This window comes from Rutidosis leptorrhynchoides, chromosome 11 (assembly GCF_046630445.1).
Source record: "Rutidosis leptorrhynchoides isolate AG116_Rl617_1_P2 chromosome 11, CSIRO_AGI_Rlap_v1, whole genome shotgun sequence".
Lineage (NCBI taxonomy): Eukaryota > Viridiplantae > Streptophyta > Magnoliopsida > Asterales > Asteraceae > Rutidosis > Rutidosis leptorrhynchoides.
In genome coordinates, this window is record NC_092343.1 from 210,716,339 (window position 1) to 210,735,243 (window position 18,905).

Sequence of the window (18,905 nt, forward strand, 5' to 3'; positions counted from 1 at the left end):
TTTTCAAACGTACGAAAACACTTTTCGATATAATAGAACTTGTTTATTTAAAATATCTTTGATTATATAACCTGAGTCGGAATATTGGTTGTTAAATAAATAGATGCAACGTGTATTTAAAACGTAAGGTGATATAATAATATCTAATATTTAAACGATCGTTAAATATATTAAACTTTGAAATATAATTAGTTTCAAAAAACTAAATATTATATAAGTAAGTAAATATTTCTAAAATATATAAGATTATATTTTTAAATGATAATATCATTATTTTACAAAGTGATAAAATATAATATTAACTTAGTCGTAAAACGTTTTGGATTTAAAATAGTATTATTATAATATATATTGGTAAATAACGAGACGTCGATTTATAGAAGCAAATGACCAAAACACTCAAATGAATAAGTTACACTTTGAGTGGGATAATTTTTCATTGATTTAAGTCTAATTATTGATAATGGTACACGTCGCGAAACATAAAGTACAAGTTTTCTAAGCGTACGAAAGGACGCTCGAAAAATCAGAACCGGCACGTAAGTCGAGCGTTAACGTACTATTCATCGGTGCTAAAATTACAAATCAACTATGCATGAGAATATAATATAATATTTAATTAATTCTAAAGATTAAATATATTTTATATTAAATAATATATATAATAAATCATAAATGAGTGTCGGCATGAATGAGCATGAATGATTGAGCGAAGATGAGCTGGAGAAGGCCCTCATGCGATCGCATGGGCACTCCATACAACCCTCATGCGATCACATGAGGGGGGGTTGGTGGCTAACATCCTTTAAAAAACGAATTCGACTCATTCTGATTCATTTCATCTTCTTCTATATTACGGAGTATTACTTATATTAATTATTATTATTATTATTATAAATATTATTATTATTATTATTAGTAGTAGTAGTATTTAGTATTATTATTAGTATATATTATACATAAAATACTACGATAAGGGTATGCGCGAGCGAATTCAAAACGAGTTTTTCGAGTGGGATAAAGTTAAGGAAATTATGAGTTATAGCTATGGAGGTTATGGGTATTGTTCGGGGGTATGCTCGTGAAGTCAAACTAGTGTTTATCATCTCCGTTGCGTCTACGTACTTTCCTGTAATATTGACTCACAATATTGATACGTGAGCACTCATAACTTAACTTTTATATATTAATAGTTTATCCCTGACTAGTGCTCGAGTATATAGGATTATGCATGCTTGTATACTTATTATTGTCGTTAAATAGTTTATGATAGATCATGAATTTAATACATATGCTATTGAGATAAGATATATGATATGCATGTCGTTGGAAAGCTGGCAAAAAATCACTAACTTTTCATTTAGATATCGAATGGTTTCGATGAGCGAATTAAAAGATATGACCAACTGAATTATTATTAATTTTCGTATTATTATTAAAAATGATTATTATTATTACTATCGTCGTTATTATCGTCGTTATTATTATTATCTAATTATTATTATTATCATTATTAATATAAGTATTATTATTAAAATTTGTTATTGTTATTATCATTAAAGTTATTATTATTATTACTATTATTATTATTATTATTATTATTATTATTATTATTATTATTATTATTATTATTATTAGTATTATCATTAATATTATTATAATACTTATTAGTATCCTTATCATTAAAACTAATATTAGTATCATCTAACTATTATAATTACTATTATTATCATTATTATGAATGTGATATAAAAGAGAACTAAAAGCTATTAAAAAAATCGATTAGGAAATAATGAGTATGAGTATCATGATGAGATTAAAATATGGTAAGATATTGATTTAAATAAAAATGCCATTTACATTATTTTTATCATTATTATTATTATTAAAAGTAGTATTAATATTAAAACTATCATTTTTACTAAAATTATTAATTTTAATAGAAATATCATTGTTACTACAAAATATCATTATTATTATCATTTTAGTATTATTGTAAATAAAAACTATCATTTTGAATAGAATTATTATTTTTATAAAATATTACTATTATTATAGTAATATTAAAAAGTATTGTTATTATCAAGATTATCATGATTAGAATTATTATTTTATCATAATTAATATCATCTTTAGTAAATAAAATATTGTTATTATTATTAGTAAAATAATAATAATTGTTATTATTACAAAATAATACAACTTTTACTTATTATTGTTATTATCGATATTATTTTATAAAATAAAAATGTGATACAAAGATATTTTACCACATGTAACATCCCACATTTTTCCGTTAATTCATTTTAACGCCCGTATTTTTTTTAAATAATCTTTCGTCATCTATATTCGTACCTTCCGTTAACTAACGTTCTTAACATTTCCGTTATTGGATTGTAACATCTCCCGTTTACTCTCGCGTATTTAAAATAATTCGTTTGGTTAATTCCCGCACCCGGCTCCAAACTTGAGGGACTAATCTTGTCACATGGAGGAACTTGGTTAACTAGTCACTCACCACCACCACCCATTCATTCATCACCTCCTCATCTCGTTACTTCCATCTTTTTCTCTCAAACCCCAACATCAAAGATTTATCATCTATTTCGGATCTAGGAAGCTCAAAACAAATCCGACTACATATTTGCAATCCTTGCATCATCCTTTTTAATTTGGTACAAATTTCACTACTTGGGGTAAAGTTTCTAAAAACTATAGATTTCTCTAATTCGTTTTATAGACTTGAAATGGTGTTAGTTAGTGTCTATGGCTCGTTTATAACATGAATATGTGATTTGTTTGCTTGTTCTTAATATTTTGAGTAACATGAACACTTGAAATAGGTTTGTTAAATCCTTGATTTTGGTTGATTAAATGTTGTTAGATATTAAACCTTATGTGTTAAAAGTCTTACTAGCATCATTAGCTTCGTTTTGGTATGTTGGATGACATGAAAACCTTACATTAACATGATTATTGATTTTGTGATTCTCGGTTAGGGTTTGATAGATTTTAAAACGAACATTCGATGCATTAAATGCTTTGCAATGTCATTTGTAAGTGTTTAGTTGTATTATACGCGTAATTACCTACGAAACGGCATATTATATGTGTGTAATAAGTTCCCGAATCATAAAATGCGTTTTACGAACTTGAAACTTCAATGATGAAGTTTTCAAGATCATTCGATGAGTATTTGGTCATTTTAAATGATGTAATTGTTGATGATATGTTTTTAGTTGTATTCCTCATCAAAATACCTTTCCAACGATATAAGATACGTGTTTTGAATGTTTTCGGTTCATATTTTGTGTTTGAAAGTGTTTTGGTTCGAGACTTTTCAAATTGCAGCAGCAGCAATCTGTAATACATTTGGACGTCATCCCAATCCCTTGGACGCCATCCCACCCTTCACTGCTGGACGCCGTCCAGCCATTCTAGACGCCGTCCAGATGATCTATCAGGGGCTGTCAAAAATTGTCATTTTTCATTTAATTCTAACTATGCTACGCACCTCCGATTAACATGAAACTTGGCCAACATGCTCACATATGATTATATAACTTAGAAAAATTGTCGGATACTCGACCCAACCCCGTTGACTTTGACTTTGACCAAGTTTGAATTTTGGTCAAACTTAACTAAAAACTTATGCAATCGTTCTAATCCTCTTTTATACTTGATTCTTGCATAAAACTTGCCAACTTGATTCACATGCTATATAATCGAGTCGTAACGAGCCATAGGACTAATTGAACACATTTCAACCGACCTTGTGTCGTAACCGGTTAATTGATACAACTTACTTGTTTAGGTCAAGACTAAACAACTTTCATGCACACGTTTACTTTGTGAAGTACATTTATACTCATGTCCTCGAGGTGAGATCATAGTCCCATCTTTCAACAACTTTCATACTTTTAAATCATGGGATGAGAAACATATACATTTTTATACTACATACTTTATACTTTGAACACAAGTACAAAAACAAACATTCCACAACGAGTTAGAACAAAAAGCCTCAATTCAATTATCATTAGTTACACTTGCAGGGTGTAAGCGAGAACTTATATTATGTGATCACATGGGCTTGACGACCCTCATTCGGACGGTTCGCTACCGTTAGAGGATGAAATATATTTTCGCATTTAGTGTATGTTCTAACACTACGTAACAGGGTACAAAACAGTTAAGTCTTGATAATTGGGTGCTCGCGAACATACTTTTGGAATGCAAATGATTTGGATAATCAACGTTATGAAAATACAAAATCTTGTGGTTCAAAAACAACATTTACAAATACACCTATGATTTCACCAACATTTTTTGTTGACAGTTTTCTATATGTTTCTCAGGTTCATGAATGGCTATTTGATACATGCTTCCGCGTACACTCATACTTGCTTGGGGTCAAGTATACATGCATACACTCTGATTACTCGTAAGTATGTATGTATGCTTCTTTGCAAGTCATGCACCTTTCAAATGAATGCGACATAATTTTGGTCAAACGCGTCTCATTTAGGGACTATGACCACGTAACGGGACCTAAGTTAACGGCGCCGTCAATGGCGATTTTGACGGGTCGTTACAGATGGTATCAGAGCGTTGGTTGTAGGGAACTAGGATGTTCATTAGTGTGTCTGACAGAGTCGTTAGGACGCATTAGTGAATCTAGACTATAACAGGATAGTTAGCCATTGCATTCTGACATACATTTGCTATAGATAGCACTTACTTGACTACTTGTGCATATATGCTTGAATCATTCTTAGGCGAACTTCTTAATGGTACCAAATGTTCATCATACAAACTCGTACTCTGCCAGTTTCTGATAACACACGTAAATTCAAGATTCATACGCGTAAGGATGACGACGACTTCATTCGTTACACTAGTTCGGGAACTTTGTCTCCCGGGTTGTTATTCACCACCGTCCCAGCTTACTATCCACGAGTACTATAAAGTTTCCACCACTATGGGAATTACTAACCACTACCGATGTTACACCGGTGTTCTTTACTATCTACTACTTCTTGGTACTACCACCACTACTCTAGGTGAGTATCGTCATCACTACTTATCACTACCGTTGCGTACTACTCGTTATCATAATTCGTTACTCCTTTCATACCTAAAGACATTATTGTTTGACTTGAACCGCATTGACGTGAACAATCGTTTATACACTTCCCTCGGAAAACGCTTCTTCAAGAGTTGTACTAATTCTTTCGATTCAATACGAGTCTCTTACGTCGTTACACTTTGTTCATTTTAAAACTTTACGATCACGCGAACTTGATTCTATGGAGTGATGTGGGAATGGAGGTATGAGTTAGCGTAATATAACGACACTCGATCAACGTAGTTATATTATGGTAAGTCATACCAAAGTTCTAATGACTCGTGATGGTGATTGGACTCGATCAACCTAATCACCATCATGTGCCATGTACATGACTTTATTTTTCCTTGTTACCATCCGAAAACTTTGAGAATATTGATAACAACCATACCAGGGACACATCTTGATATTTCCAAATCCTATTTATGCTCTTGAACGAATGACCAATTCTTTCAACTTCAAAACATATGTTAATCGTGTATACTATCCCGTCTTCGCACACTTTTATCGACGAACTATGAAACGCTTGATATGCTCACATTGAGGCGGAAACTTCCCTCGCATTACACTCGTACTTCCGTGTAAGGAAAACCTTTATCTAAATTCTCAATGGAGAGAGAGACTCTTCACGTTATACTAATATTCACCTCGAGGGTGAATAGTCCTAACAAACGTTTTCAGTAACCAATAAGAAACTTGTTCTAACAAACATTTTCAAGTCCTAACAAATTTGTTCAAACATATCTTAAAGAATTGTACCTCATTTCGGATCGAGATACTTGTTTCATTTCTAAATTTCGGAGTGCCTTACAAGAACGGGGATCCATTCGAACATGAGTACCGCGTATCATCCACAAACCGACAGACCGAGCAAATGTATGATTTAAACCTTTGAAAAACGTATTACGAAATTGTATTGTTGCCTTTAATTGATTCCTCTTACAACGATAGTTATCATTTGAGTCTTAATACCACGCCTTTCAAAATTTTATATGGCTTCAATGTCGTTCTTCTATTCGTTGAACTGAAGTAGGTGACAAGTAAACCACCGGACCCGAACTTATTCATGAAATAACCGTTAAGATCGTTCAAATACAAAAAAGACCCAAGATGGCCCGTAATCGCCACTATGCCGATGTTAGACGTAAGCCTCTCGAATTCCTAGTGGGTGACCGCGTAATATTAAATATCGCACATTGGAAAGGTGTAATCAATTTCGAAAAACGTAGAATGCTAAATCCGCGATACTTTGATCCTTTTAAATCCTGGGGGCGTATTGGACCCGTTGCTTACCGTTTCGAACTCCCAACTCAAACTAATTCTGTTCATCCTACATTCTGTGTATCAAACTTAAAGACGTGTCTTGCGAAACAAGAACTTGTTAACCTTTTCGGTGAGCTTACTATCGATGACAACCATCAATTCCTAGGGGAACTATGAATCGTGAAACCAAACTTTAAAAACAATGTAAAATTCCGATCGTCAAAGTTCGTTGGAATGCCCAAGGAAGTATCTCCACCCATTCGTAGAATTGGCAATGCAAGATTTCGAGGAAGAAATAACGACTGCTACTTCCAACTAAATTTCGGGACGAAATTTCTTTTAAGGTGTAGGTAATGTAACATCCCGCATTTTTTCGTTAATTCATTTTAACGCCCGTCTTTTTTTTTAAAATAATCTTTCATCATCTATATTCATACCTTCCATTAACTAATGTTCTTAACATTTCCGTTATTGGATTGTAACATCTCCCGTTTACTCTCGCGTATTTAAAATAATTCGTTTGGTTAATTCCCGCACCCGGATCCAAACTTGAGGGACTAATCTTGTTACATGGAGGAACTTGGTTAACTAGGCACCCACCACCACCACCCATTTATTCATCACCTCCTCATCTCATTACTTCCATCTTTTTCTCTCAAACCCCAACATCAAAGATTTATCATCTATTTCGGATCTAGGAAGCTCACAACAAATCCGACTACATATTTGCAATCCTTGCATCATCCTCTTCAATTTGGTACAAATTTCACTACTTGGGGTAAAGTTTCTAAAAACTATAATGGTGTTAGTTAGTGTCTATGGCTCGTTTATAACATGAATATGTGATTTGTTTGCTTGTTCTTGATGTTTTGAGTAACTAACATGAACACATGAAATGGGTTTGTTAAATCCTTGATTTTGGTTGATTAAATGTTGTAAGATGTTAAACCTTATGTGTTAAAAGTGTTACTAGCATCATTAGCTTCGTTTTTGTATGTTGGATGACATGAAAACCTTACATTAACATGATTATTGATTTTGTGATTCTCAGTTAGGGTTTGTTAGATCTTAAAACGAATATTCGATGCATTAAATGCTTTACAATGTCATTTGTAAGTGTTTAGTTGTATTGTACACTTAATTACCTACGAAACGGCATATTATATGTGTGTAATAAGTTCCCGAATCATAAAATGCGTTTTACGAACTTAAAACTTCAATGATGAACTTTTCAAGATCATTCGATGAGGATTTGGTCATTTTAAATGATGTAATTGTTGATGATATGTGTTTAGTTGTATACCTCGTCAAAATACCTTTCCAACGATATAAGATACGTGTTTTGAATGTTTTAGGTTCATATTTTGTGTTTGAAAGTGTTTTGGTTCAAGACTTGTCAAATTGCAGCAGCAGCAATCTGTAATACATTTGGACGCCGTCCCAATCCCTTGGATGCCGTCCCACCCTTCATTGCTGGACGTCGTCCAGCCATTCTGGACGCTGTCCAGATGATCTATCAGGGGCTGTCCAAAATTGTCATTTTTCGTTTAATTCTAACTATGCTACGCACCTCCGATTAACATGAAACTTGCCAACATGCTCACATCTGATTATATAACTTAGAAAAATTGTCGGATACCCGACCCGACCCCGTTGACTTTGACTTTGACCAAGTTTGACTTTTGGTCAAACTTAACTAAAAACTTATGCAATCATTCTAATCCTCTTTTATACTTGATTCTTGCATGAAACTTGCCAACTTGATTCACATGCTATATAATCGAGTCGTAACGAGCCATAGGACTAATTGAACACATTTCAACCGACCTTGTGTCGTAACTGGTTAATTGATACAACTTACTTGTTTAGGTCAAGACTAAACAACTTTCATGCACACGTTTACTTTGTGAAGTACATCTATAGTCATGCGCTCGAGGTGAGATCATAGTCCAATCTTTCAACAACTTTCATACTTTTAAATCATGGGATGAGAAACATATACAGTTTTATACTACATACTTTATACTTTGAACACAAGTACGAAAACAAACATTCCACGGCGAGTTAGAACAAAAAGCCTCAATTCAATTATCATTAGTTACACTTGCAGGGTGTAAGCGAGAACTTATATTATGTGATCACATGGGCTTGACGAGCCTCATTCGGACGGTTCACTACCGTTAGCGTGTGACGACCCGGAAATTTTCAACCAAATTTAAACTTAATCTTATATGATTTCGGCACGATAAGCAAAGTCAGTAATATTGAGTCTCAAAATTTTTGAACTATTTTATGAATCCATTTGATCTTTGACTAGTTCGACGATTCACGAACAATTGTTTGTAACTAAATATGTATATGTATATGTATATATATATATATATAAATGTAAGAATATATATATATATATATATATATAAATGTAAGAATATATATAATAATTTGAAAATTTTAAAATACAATTTAAACATTAAAATTAAAGATGTAAAATAAGACATAAAATAATTAAGTTGTACTTAAAATGAATTTATATTTAAATATATGATTTCTATAAATAATTAATATCGTATGTATATTGTAATATATATAAAAATTATAAATATTAAAAATTCACTAAAAGTTATTATATATTATATGATTATTAAATATTGCATGATTAATAATATTTAAACTACAAGTTGAATATAGTAATTATTATTATTAATTTCAATATTAATATTTGTATCAGTGATATTATTAATTCTAATATGAATATATATATATATATATATATATATATATATATATATATATATATATATATATATATATATATATATATATATATATATGAAATTTGAGATGTATGAGTTGTTATATTATTATTATTATTATTATTATTAATATTTTTATAAATAGTAATATTATTAATATCATTAATATTATTATTTTAAATACATAATATATACATATGGAATTTGATATAAATTGATATATTATTATTACTTATATTTATTATCTTTATTAGTTAGTATTATTATTATCAATAATAATGTTATTTTTATCGTTTTCATTATTATTATTATTATTGTTACTTATTATTATATCTAGTATTAATAATATTAAGAGATTTGTAATAATAGACTCATATTATATTATTAATTAATATTACAGAATTGTTATTACAGATATATATATATATATATATATATATATATATATATATATATATATATATATATATATATATATATATATATATATATATATATATATATATATATATATATATATATATATATATATATATATATGCAGATTTGTACGCGTATCAAATATCTATAATCTTCACTTTTATATTTTTTTTTCTTTCTTTCTCCAACTCGTGACATATTGTCGGATCAATCACCACCATAAAACAAATAATCAGTCGAATCTCTATTATTTACAACATTTAGATAATGATTTGTAACACTGCAAATCGAAGAAAAGGAAGTCCAAATTGAATTGCAGATCACAGATAATTTTTTTTTTCATTTTCTCTGTACGCTTCAATTTTTCTCTTAATTCAGTTTCGAATCAATTAGCAAAATCTAATAAAGCTGTTATGTTAGGATTCATATGGTCGAACTTTTTGTAAAGTTTCAGGTCTCAATTCGATGTATGGAATTAGAATTTTCGAGTCAAAGTAAAAACTTCAAAAAGTCAACTTTTATTCTTCAACAAAATTTGAACTTTCTGTTGTGTTTTAAGACAAATTAGCAATCCATGAAGTTTCTAAAATGGATTTGACATATATTTCATGTTATGATCTTTGGCTAAAACTTTATCAAATTCGAAACCCAATTTTTTTTCTTTTTTCCTTCTTATCCTCGAACAGCAGCGTTCTTATTTTTTATGTTTTTCTTTATTTATTATTTTTTTTATTTTGTTTTGTTTTGTTGAGTCTATTAATTTAAAATTCACAAATTTTAAAATTTTTTTCTGTTTAATTAAAGAAACAAAGAATGTGTTGGTTAATACAAATTTGGTTTGGTATTGTTGAAGAAGATGATGAAATAGGAACTAGTTTTAAATACGGGTTATTTAAAATAAAAAATAGAACAAATCAGTAAAACAGAAGATAGATCGATGGTTACCAGGTTGTGTTGAGGAACAAGGGGTCTCGGGTTCAATTCCGGGCTGGGACATTCTTTTTATTGAAAGCTTATTAAGGTAGTCCTTTTATTTCTATTATTATTATTATTATTATTATTATTATTATTATTATTATTATTATTATTATTATTATTATTATTATTATTATTATTATTATTATTATTATTATAAATATGATTATTATTGTTATGATTATTATAGTTATTGTTATTAATGTTAGTATTAAAATTATTATTGGTAAGAATACTACTAATATAAGTAATAAATATCAATTATTATTATTAGGTATTAGTAATATTATGAATATCATTAATATAATTATTATTATCATTATCATTATTACTAGTATTATATTATTAGTATTATTATTACTAGCCTTATAAATATTATCATCATTGATAATATTATTATTTTTTGTATTGTCCTTAAGTATTATTGTTATTATCATTACTAACATTATTATTGACTTTATCATATTATTATTATAAGTATTATTAAATTATTAATTATTAATAATATTACCAAATTTATCATACTAAATATTAATATCACTATTATGATTATGATTATTATTGTTATCATTTTATAAATATTAGAACCTTTATTACTAACATAAGTATATTATTAGTATTAGTATCATTTTATAATTATTAGTATTATTAATATTGACATAAGTATTATCATTCATATGATCACTTTTATTAAAATGAATATCATTAACAAGTACTGTTATTATTAAAAATTAATATAATCATTACTAAAAAGTATCATTACTTTAAATATGTATTTTTTTTATAAAAACTATTACTAATACTATCATTATTACTATTAAGAAAATTATTATTTTTATAATTATACCTATTCTAGTATTATTATAATTATATTATATAAACAAAGGATTGCTTATATAAAAAGATATATAATATAAAACTTAACTATATTAAAATTGTTATCTATTTAAATATAAAAACAACATATAGTTTATTAATATAAAAATTTTATCGTTAATAAAAATATATATATAAATTTGTTGGATTACAATTAAATGTTTTAATAGATATACAATTGATATAGGTTCGTGAATCCGAGGCCAACCCTGCATTGTTCAGTTTCGTCATATGTATTTTTACTACAAAATACAGTATTGTGAGTTTCATTACTCCCTTTTTAAATACTTTTGTAATATATATTTTTGGAACTGAGAATACATGCGCTTTTATAAATGTTTTACGAAATAGACACAAGTAATCGAAACTACATTATTTGGTTGAATGATCAAAGCCGAATATGCCCCTTTTTAGCTTGGTAGCCTAAGAATTGGTGTTTATTATAATTGCCACCAATTGACGCGAATCCTAAAGATAGATCTATTTGGCCCAACAAGCCTCATCCGAGTTACGGATGCTTTAGTACTTCGATTTGGCTTTAGTACTTCGATTTATCATGTCCGATGAGAGTCCTGGAATGATGGGGATATTCTATATGCATCCTGTTAAGATTGGTTACCAGGTGTTCAATCCATATGAATGATTTTTATACAGATGCATGATATTTATGAGAAATGAAATGAAAATCTTGTGGTCTATTAAATTAATGGAAATGATTGTTTATGATAAGCTAATGAACTCACCAACCTTTTGATTGACACTTGAAAGCATGTTTATTCTCAGGTATGAAAGAAATCTTCCGCTATGCATTTGCTCATTTTAGAGATATTACTTGGAGTCATTCATGACCCAAAAGACGTTGCATTCGAGTCGTTGAGTTCATCAAGATTATTATTAAGTCAATTATAATTGGATATATTATGAAATGGTATGCATGCCGTCAACTTTCAATGTAATGAAAGTTTGTCTTTTAAAAACGAATGCAATGTTTGTAAAATGTATCATATAGAGGTCAAGTACCTCGCGATGTAATCATATGTTATTGTATTCGTTCTTATGGATTAGGACGGGTCTTTACATGTGGTATCAGAGCGGTGGTCTTAGCGAACCAGGTCTTGCATTAGTGTGTCTAACTGATAGTTATTTAGATGCATTAGTGAGTTTGGACTTCGACCGTGTCTGCATGTCAAAAGTTTTGCTTATCATTTCTAGTCAGAAATCATCTGCTTATCATCCTTAGAAAATTATCTACTTATCATTCTTAGTCTAGACACGTCTTACTGCAGTTAGTGCATCGATAGTGTATAGACCAAATTTATATCTTAACTTATCTGTTACTATAGACTTTACCTAACAGCTTCCGTAGATTCATCCGTAACTTATGGGATTTTAAGTATTACATATGCATATGTAAATTATGTATTGCAGGATCCTAATCTACATCCTATAATCTATTTCTTATCAAAAATCCTTCATTAGATCGTACGATCTGGATCCCTCAACCAGTTCGAATTCCTCGGATTCCGACAGTTATTCTAACACGGATATTCACCTAAGCTCCGGAAGCAGCATCACCAGAATGAATCAACCAATCAGCCATCGTCAATTCTGAATGAATTAGGGATGGGTTCTTAACCTACTTAATTATTGGAGATAAGAAGAAGGTGATCCCTTCCATCCACCATATTGTCCTCTTGGCTAAGAACCTGAAGCACTTATCGGCGAACCAGTTCGAAACACCATCTTCACTCTCATTTCCATGGTATCTCACCACGAATATATAATATTTCAGATTCTAAACCTTATTCATCCCCTCATTCCAACCGCCAATCATCCCGGAGTAATCGAAGAAGTCAATGAACTTCGCGCTCGAGTATCAATTTAGAGAACATGGTGCAAAACTTACCAGCTTTAGCAACATCACCGGCACCAACAGCACCACCAACATCAACACAGTACCACCAACAACCCAAGTTTCAACATCACACGCCTCAACATCTCATTCTGTACCTCGAGCATAATCATCGTTCTACGAATCGTTCAACATCATATATCTTCGTTCTACATGGCGATTATGTAATTTCTAATGTTTTAGAGATTATATATTCTAGTTCTAACGATAAATCAAATGAGGTTAATATCATATTGACTCATTAAATCCATGATTACATCTGAAGAAAAAAATATATATATATATATATATATATATATATATATATATATATATATTCATAAAGATTGTAATTAAAAATTCTTTTATACAAACTGTTAATGGTGAAAATATTTTAACGGGTAGGTAATACCCGAAGAATATTTAGATTTCACATTAATAACTTACACTGTACATTCTTTCAAATCTGATTCAACAGTTATTTACTATCCTACTTACATCCACCGGTGCACATATCCGTTCACCACAGAATAACCATTTTCATTCAATTTCATATTTGGATTTTGACCTATCAGAATCCGACAAGTGGCATAATGAAGAAAACATTGGACAAAATAAAATTTGTTAGAAACAAACAAATTAACTATGAGAAATTTTGTTAAGAATCCACGCTAACAAAATCCAAGCTAACTATTTCTAGCTAACTGTTAATTCCTTATTGTACATTTAATTATCGCAATTTATTTTATCGCAATTTAATCCTCGCAATTTTATTTATTGTCATTTAATTTCTGTTATTTATTTTACGCACTTTAAATATCGGGACATGTATACAAGGTTTTGACATATCATATCGACGCATCTATATATATTATTTGGAATAACCATAAACACTCTATATGCAGTAATGATCGAGTTCTCTATACATGGTTGAGGATGATTCTATAATAATATATATATACTTTGAGTTGTGATCGAGTCTAAGACATGTACACGGGTCACGATACGTATTAATTAATTCGAATATTATATATTAAACTATATATGAATTATTGGACTGTCAACTGTGGACTATCGACTGTGGACTAATAACATTGGACAATTAAAATGAATTAAAATATTGATTATAACATATGAAACTAAACAATTCTTCAAGTTTGCCACTTGATTTCATCTTAAACCTCATTTGTATCTTGACAATTATAATTTGCGTTCAAACCTTTCATGATTCTTAAAAACACCTCAGTAGAGAGAATGAATTAACTGCATCTCATCTACGAAAGGAAAGATTCATGCATATATTTATGCACCTGAAAATACTCGAAACCTGAGTAAACGTTTAACACGTATCTGTGATAACTCCTTTGGCGTTGTTATTATAAATAAAAATAAAAAATAACTCTGCAATCCCTTTCCAAACTAGCCAATTTTGTCATAGCTCCAGCATATTTTGACTTTTCGTTCGAAACAACCATATCCTAACCTTGATATATATGCGTACTCTTTTATTGTTATCGGGGAACCTTTTATATTCCACCTTTATAACCACATACGTATCAGTAACCTCGTTGCTCCGTGGCTTAAATCTCTTCGATAAATCACTATATTTATCCATTGAAACCCTATCATATACTCATCCGCATCTTGTAACAAGAATTGCCATTCCAAATACCGGGAATCAACAATCAGTACTTTGAAAACTCACAGCATGTCTACATCAACAGTTATATATATACATATAATATTTACCTCTTAGAATTATGATCTTCCATTCTGAAATTCTGAAAATCACTCAGTTTACAAATCAATACTCTGAATGTTGAAAAAGTTGAATGAAGCAGCAGAAACCGTAGACAACCGTAAACGACCTTAATCATCAGAAGTTTGATGATAAAGAATAGTATGTTGGAAAAGCTCAGAAAAGTTGGAAATGGAAAATGGATTGAGCTAACCACGAAGGAGACCAAGGACAAATACAAGTACTATACCCTATATTCAAAGAATCCAGGTAATTCTGGATCCGTTGAAATCTTTAGAGAATATCTTGCTCCGAAGTCGTGTTAAAATCTTGCGGAAAATTTTTCTTCATCAACCTTCGAACTTGGAAATTCCAAAATATCATCATAAATATCTTCGATATTTCTGAGGATATTTTCATAAATATTCTCGTCTGAAATTATATACCTCTTCGTGCTTCCTGTGTTTCATTATATTGGAAACTTCTGCAAAATCTAAGTTTAATTTATGAATGAATTTTGGAGAAATGTAAAGAAATTGATGCATGAATTAGTATAATATAATGACACTTGATCAACGTGATTATATTACAGTAAGTCATGCTGAGTTTCTGATGGAATGTGATGATTCACAGATCATAACGTCATCATGTGCCATGTTACATAACTCTTTCATTCTGCTTAACTTCTGAACATATCAAGAAAGTATATTCTTGATAGTTCTATTCTCAGTGATTCTGGTAATTTGACAAATCAAATTGTGCTATTACATTCTTTCTTGTTTAGAACATTAAGTTCATTCGAAACCTCTATACTTACGAATTCTGGACCGTTACTCGCTTTACTAGAGATCGAGGGGATAATAAAAAGGCAAAGAGCTCCAAAATATAAGAGAAAATACAAAGCCCAATAACAACACGGAGGTTACAAACCGTGGATATTAATACAAATAGCAATATAAAGACATGGTAGAATTAAGAATAGTATCACCCCAAGGTAATAGTAGAAGTAAACAGATTTCTCTGGTGGAAAATTTAAAAGAAGGATGACAGAAATGATAATTAAGAAAATATCAAGAATTAGAACGGGATTAGGCATTTTCACAATCTTTTGGATGTACGAACTAAGAAAGAAAGTATAGGAATGGTGAGAATAATGGAACGGAAAAAGTTTAATTTATAATGGAAATATTAGACAGAGTAATCGAGGCAGATCACCGTATTTAATTATAGAGATCTTAATTTTCTTACTCGCCGAAGAATCAAATCTTTTAGATTTTGAAGATTTTCTTTAAATCCCCTGAATTCCGGAATTCAACCATGAACACGTCAAAAGTTAAGACAAAACTTTTCACTCTTCTATGATAGCTTCATTCGTACACTTCGAATAATCAAATTGTTTTATTACTCAATGATAATAAAACTCTATTTATCAACTCATATTCATCATGAAAACATTTTTATGGTTAACCATGACGACCTTACTCAAATTTCGGGACAAAATTTCTTTAACGGGTAGGTACTGTGACGACCCGGAAATTTTTGACCAAATTTAAACTTAATCTTATATGATTTCGGCACGATAAGCAAAGTCTGTAATGTTGAGTCTCAAAATTTTTGAACTATTTTATGAATCCATTTGATCTTTGACTAGTCCCGACGATTCACGAACAATTTTTTATAACTAAATATGTATATATATATATATATATATATATATATATATATATATATATATATATATATATATATAAGTATATATATAATAATTTGAAAATTTTAAAATACAATTTAAACATTAAAATTAAAGATGTAAAATAAGACATAAAATAATTAAGTTGTACTTAAAATGAATTTATATTTAAATATACGATTTCTATAAATAATTAATATTGTATGTATATTGTAATATATATAAAAATTATAAATATTAAAAATTTACTAAAAGTTATTATATATTATATGATTATTAAATATTGCATGATTAATAATATTTAAACTACAAGTTGAATATAGTAATTATTATTATTAATTTCAATATTAATATTTGTATAAGTGATATTATTAATTCTAATATGAAATATATATATAAATATATATGAAATTTGAGATGTATGAGTTTTTATATTATTATTAATAATATTATTATAAATAGTAATATTATTAATATCATTAATATTATTATTTTAAAGACATAAGATATAGATATGGAATTTGATAAAAATTGATATATTATTATTACTTATATTTATTATCTTTATTAGTTAGTATTATTATTATCAATAATAATGTTATTTTTATCGTTTTCATTATTATTATTATTGTTACTTATTTTTATATCTAGTATTAATAATATTAAGAGATTTTTAATAATAGACTCATATTATATTATTAATTAATATTACAGAGTTGTTATTACAGATATATATATACAATTTGTACGCGTACCAAATATCTATAATCTTCACTTTTATATTTTTTTTCTTTCTTTCTCCAACTCGTGACATATTGTCGGATCAATCACCACCATAAAACAAATAATAAGTCAAATCTCTATTATTTACAACGTTTAGATAATGATTTGTAACACTGCAAATCGAAGAAAAGGAAGTCCAAATTGAATTGCAGATCACAGATAATTTTTTTTTCTTTTTCTCTGTACCCTTCAATTTTTCTCTTAATTTAGTTTCGAATCAATTAGCAAAATATAATAAAGCAGTTATGTTAGGATTCATATGGTCGAACTTTCTGTAAAGTTTCAGGTCTCAATTCGATGTATGGAATTAAAATTTTCGAGTCAAAGTTAAAACTTCAAAAAGTCAACTTTTATTCTTCAACAAAATTCGAACTTTCTGTTGTGTTTTAAGACAAATTAGCAATCCATGAAGTTTCTAAAATGGATTTGACATATATTTCGTGTTATGATCTTTGGCTAAAACATTATCAAATTCGAAATCCAATTTTTTTTTCTTTTTTCCTTCTTATCCTCGAACAGCAGCGTTCTTCTTTTTTATGTTTTTCTTTATTTATTATTTTTTTGTTTTGTTGAGTCTATTAATTTAGAATTCACAAATTTTAAAATTGTTTTCTGTTTAATTAAAGAAACAAAGAATGTGTTGGTTAATACGAATTTGGTTTGGTATTGTTGAAGAAGATGATGAAATAGGAACTAGTTTTAAATACGGGTTATTTAAAATAAAAAATAGAACAAATCAGTAAAACAGAAGTGTAAGACCCAAATATTTATGGTACATAATGTATTTATGGTGTACGATGTGTGTATGAGGTGTACGAAGCATGTACGTGTTGCTTGTTCGAACGTCGAAGGAAACTGGACGTTGTCTGAAGTGACAAGGTGTGTACGTATCTTTTCAACCCCAAATAAATTTGTGTTGATGTTTCAAAGCCTTACCATTAGAAAGGAAATCTTATTTTGTTTCCAACGATATTTGATTCATCGAAAATGGAGCTACGGTCAAAAAGTTATGGCCAAAACAAGTTTCTGAAAACTGACCTGCAGGTTGGAGCGGCGCTCCACCATTTGGCGCGGCTCGCCGATTGCTGCTGATGCAATTTTCAGCCTTTTTAAAAGGTTTAAATGAGGGGTACTTTGGTCTTTTCATTTAGGGTCGATTTAGGGTCACCAAAACTGTAACATCCTCCCAATAGGGTCTGGAAGGAACGTCACTAATATCAAAACATACCAACATATTATAATAAACGAGAACAATACTAAATGATGAATTTAACTTTAATGAGTACGCAGCGGAAAATGAAATGTCATTACAATGACAGGAATAACAATATCGTAAATGTTCACATGCAGAAGTAATAAATGCGATATCTCTTGATCCTATGTCCAAG